Source organism: Coenobita brevimanus, chromosome 7 (assembly GCF_032717465.1).
Source record: "Coenobita brevimanus isolate Jiangsu-jjx chromosome 7, ASM3271746v2, whole genome shotgun sequence".
In the NCBI taxonomy this organism is placed as follows: domain Eukaryota; kingdom Metazoa; phylum Arthropoda; class Malacostraca; order Decapoda; family Coenobitidae; genus Coenobita; species Coenobita brevimanus.
In genome coordinates, this window is record NC_136960.1 from 12,195,356 (window position 1) to 12,200,841 (window position 5,486).

Below are 5,486 nucleotides of genomic sequence, written 5' to 3' on the forward strand. Positions count from 1 at the left end.
AACCTGGAGTTGGCCACATAACACTGAACTAGAAATGAATAATATAAATAACAACTGCCCGACCTTGCTTACTGTGAGTCACTGTCCAGGTGGGGTATGGGCTATGGGGTGGGTGGAAGTGGGTGGGAGAGGGTGGGTTGGAGTGGAGGTGGGTGGGAGGGGGTGGGTTGAGGACAAGGGAGAGAGGAAGGAGTGTGGGGAGCGAGAATGGGGAAATTGGAGAGAAAAAGTGGAGGTAATAAACTAAGCTGGGTAGGGATACAGTAGAGGCGCAGGGGGTGGACGTAGGAGAGGGTGGAAGGCGGATGAGGGAAAAAAGAAAAAGGGAAGGCTAGGAAGGCTAAATAAGACAGAGAGAGAGAGAGAGAGAGAGAGAGAGAGAGAGAGAGAGAGAATGATTAAGAGCTAGTATACATTCCCTAATGGCATCTTTCATTCATTTCTAGTTTTTCCTTTGATGTTTTAAGCTATTTAAGTACAGTTTTAAGTTTACGTGTATGAAGAAAATATACATAGCTGCGATGTCTGAAAGGATATACAAGGCACAGCAAAAGATAATGTATAGGGTGTTTATATAGGCCGAATATGCTGTAATATGCATTAAAAAACATTTCGTAGCTACTGGCAGTCGGAGAGAGCTTGACACAAGCTAAGACTCCCACAAAAATTCTGGTCAGGTCAACAGGGTTAGGGCCAAAGTATGAGTATCTAAAAAAAAAAACAAAAAAAAAAAAAAAAAGAACAAACTAGGACAAAAAATACTAAAATGTCTTTATTTGTTACGTAAAAAAATTATTTTAAAACAAGTTCGTTTAACCACTGATCCACTCAAACTAATTCCATAAGGTGATTTTTTTTTTAGCATTAATATATTTAAATTATTAAAAACGATCGGGTGACTGAGAAATGATATGTTATTCCACAAAAGACAAATTTAAATTCAAGGTGGCTCTGTTGTATGGATATTTTCTTAACTCATAATTTAAGGTAAGTAATAACGTATAATAAAGACATTTGAAAATTCTAGCGTTTTTTGTAACTCTTGTTTATTATCCCTTCATATTTTAGGGTAACAAATTCAGACACCGCGAGTTTCCCGCGTAAGACAGCCATAGAAATTATCTGGATAGTCTCTTCAGTGAGGGTTATCTTTGAGTTCGATCCGACCTTCACGTTCCGTTTTTTTATGGCATTACGACTTTAGTCTGTTGTTCATTATAGTACACTGTGATTTTTTCTTAATCAATAAATACTTATTTGAATCTACAAACAACTTACCGATACTCGTTTACTACTGTCCTTCATTTAATGTTAAAACCTCGAATTATGCAGCTGTACTAATGATAATGGTGATGATGATGATGACTAGTTATAGTGCTCTGCCATTATACCTGCACCACATCACCTCCCATCTGCCAAATGAATCCGTCTCCCTTGGCTTACTTGTACTTTGTGTTATGGATGATTATGAGAAATATTCTGCTATCTCTCCGAAGCACATTACCTGACACACTCCTTTCACTTCCACACACAACCCCCTCCTCAGTCTTCTACAGCCACCCATTCCTCTCAGCATTCACACACAGCTACCAACACATCAGTTCACCCTTCAAAACACCTTCTTTATACAAGCCCACCTCCCTCTATACTGCCATCCACATCCATCTCATAACTCTTCCACCAACACCCACCCACACATCCATACACAACCATCCATTCTCACACTTCTATCTCCATGTAGCTTGCCATTCCACATCCAACATTTCACCGATTCATCAGCATCCATCCACTCACTAACCCTACTTTCCAATACACCTCCACGTCATCCATTTTCCCAAACCCAATTACAACTTAACACTTTCAACTCATGTCCATTCGCATGACTTATTCTTCCATTCACTTCACTCACACACTTGCAGTCCTCATTCACCCACCCATGCATTCTCACTCAACCACCGTTCTGCACATATCCACCTACATATTTCCATTTCTTCCATAATCCCATTTCCAATCCAACTATTCCCGCCCCTGTTTTTCTATAGCCTCTCACCCACTTTGCTCTCCACATCTTTCGAGTACATTCCACACACCCACACCCACACCCACACCCACAGTCCACACCCTTCTCCAATACTCTTTCACACATTCACACACACCCTTTCACACACCCATCCACCCTCGTACCCATCCACCACTACTGACGCATCACATCACAACCAAGGATAACAAAATGGCCCAAAAGGCGAGGCAATATATTAATGAGGTAATTATCTGATATGTTTTTCTTACCACACACGATGTAAGTAAATTAATCTCTGATCAAGGTTTACTTATAAGTATTAACAGAGATAAGGACACACACACACACACACACACACACACACACACACACACACACACACACACACACACACACACACACACACACACATCCACACACACACACACACACACACACACACACACACACACACACACACACACATCGACACACACACACACACACACACACACACACACACACACACACACACACACACACACACACACACAGTCACTTTCTTATACAATAACCCCCCCAGTGCCTCCATGGGGGCTAGTGGGAAGCAGGCTGCTGCAGCGGATAACTAGCTGCTCCCTTTGGGGCGTACCACAACTTGCGCCGCGGGTGTCTCTCTCTCTCTCTCTCTCTCTCTCTCTCTCTCTCTCTCTCTCTCTCTTGATCAGCTGCAATACTTCACAGCGCTATTCACTGCAGTGCTACAGAAATGTCTTGGTCGCAGTTTAGCACAATTTTCTCCCAACAATGTAATATTGTGGCACTGTACATCGGAATGATGCAAAATTCTCTCCAAGTAAAATTACCTCCCTCTTCCTCTCCAGTCATCACACACCTTCCCTTACCCCTACACTCTCCCCCACCCAGCTTCCCCCACCACTCCTCTCCTACCCCACCACAACGTCCCTCATCACTGATTCCCCCCTACTGCACCCCATCTCTTCCCCCACCACCACCATCACTCTTTTCAGCTTTCTAATGCAGAAGTTAAACAATAATGTTTGACCCTTTGTAAACTCAGGACAATTTTCTTACCTCATTTCTCTGCCTTACTGGGATTTACAACCAGTCAAAGGCAGTGTGTCTAGGTATCTCAAGTTGAATGCACAAGATTATGGCCTCTTCATCACTCACTGTATATATAAGAAATGTTTTTGTCAGTTGCTCAGGCTATTGCCCTCTTCTGCAACCACACTGAAGGCACACACACACACACACACACACACACACACACACACACACACACACACATTACATCTAGCCATGAAGCTGTGTATGAGAGAGCTGCTTGAAGACAAGACGAAAGACGAGCTCCGTCCTGTGAATCTATAACCTTTGGCGTCAGTTGGATCAATCAGGTACCTTTCTTTATAATATGTGGATGGGAAAACGGGAGGTGGTAACGGATGGAGAAACTGGAGCCAACCCCCTGACACAGACCCGCACGTTATAAGCCACAACAAGTTTATATTCAGACATGGCGAGGAAGAAACATACTCGTACTCTTTCTTTCAAGCAGCAAAGTGAATTATGGTCATCAGATACCCAGTGCCTTGGTTAGTGTACCTGTATCACTGTATACATAAAGTGTATTTTATTTTCGTAGCTGTGTTATGTGAGGGACACGTGCTGCAAATGGGCGAAAGGAAATTAATGGAAATAAATACTCTGAGGTGAAAAAGTGAAGGAGCTGGAGGAGTATGGAGAAAGCTGAGGTGGGGGGGGGGAATGGGCGCTTATGGGTGGGTCTCAGTGCATGTACGGCAACCACATAGCAACACAAAATACATCTCATGCACCTCACTGTCATTCCATATAAATGTCTTCTTCGTAGCTAACATGTACCAAAGATCTGTGGTAGCGCCCAGTAAAACCAGCATCTTGTTGTTTTTAATGCATCAAAGACTCAGTTCTTGCACCTATCCAACCCGACAAAATCTTCCACAGGTGTACCCACTAATGTTTAATAATATTCAGCTTAACCTGCATCATCCTTAGACATGCTTGGGGTTTCATTTACTCGGGACTTATCTTGGAAAGATCATATTACATCTCTTGTAAAATCTGCTTCCAAGAGATCAGGGGTGCTAAACCGATTCCGTTCTTTCTTTACCCCTGCACAATTGTTGACTCTATGCAGGGATTTTATCTGCCCCTGCGTGGAGTACAACTCTCATGTGTGGGGAGGCTCCCCACATACAGTTCTTCTCAATACGATGGAGATAAAGGCTTTTCGTCTCATTAACTCTCCTCCTCTTACTGACTCCCTTCAACCTCTGTCTCTTCGCCTTACTATTTGCATCTTTGCCTCTTTTCTATCTCTCTCTTCAATGGTCACTGATCCTCTGAACTGTCTGCATGCATTCCTCCACCTCTACGACTGATGTGCTTGCCGTCTAGCAGCAAGCTCTCATCCCTTTTCTGTCCAACTCTCTAATCCAAGAGTTAACCGTCACTCCCAGTCCATCATTTATGCAACAGGTGCTCTGGACTTGTGCCTCTCCCCCTCTGTTTGCATATCCTGCTTCCTATGATCTCCAGTCTTTGCAACCTGGTGTGTCCAGGCATCTCGAAATGAACGGATCTTGAATTTGGCTCTCTCATATTTTTTTCTTCTTTTGGAAGGAACAGTTATTATGGGCTCATGGCCTTTGGTTTCTTCTTCTTCGCATAAAAAAATTAAATTTTTAGAAGTAATTTTGATTTACGTCCCAATTAGCCAAGAAGAAGAAGGAAGGAGGAGGAGGAGGAGAAGGAGGAGGCGCAGGAGGAGGAGGTGGAGGAGCAGGAGGAGGAGGAGGAGGAGGAGCACGAGGAGGAGCAGGAGTAGGAGGAGCAGGAGCTGGAGCAGGAGGAGCAGGAGGAGGAGCAGGAGGCGCAGGAGGGAGGAGCAGGAGGAGGAGAAGAAGAAGAAGAAGAAGAAGAAGAAGGAGGAGGAGGAGAAGGAGAAAGGGAAGAAGAAGATGAAGAAGAGAAGAAAAAAGAAAGAAGAAGATCAACAACAACAATCTATCTCATTCACACATGCAATAATAACTAATTAATGGCAGGTGCAATATATGTCCGCTTCAACCTTCAGTAGTCTTTCATCAGGTCATCACTGGATCAACTATATAAGATATCGAAAACAGTTTGATGTCAGACGTGTGATCATCGCAGGAGAACAGCAGTATGGAAAGGATAGCACGTTTTGCCCTTACTACAGCGGTATCCTTCATTTCCCTTCCCTCTCTCTCTTCATTTTCTTCCCGCACTCCTCTATTCATTTCCCTTCCCCCACTCTCCTTCATCTCCTTCCCTTACACTCTCCTGCATTTCATTTCCTCTTTCTCCCTTACGTTCTTCCCTCACTTTCTCCTTCATTTCCTTTTCCCTCTCTCCTTCCGTCATTCTCCTTCATTTCCTTCCCTCGACCTCTCCTTCATTT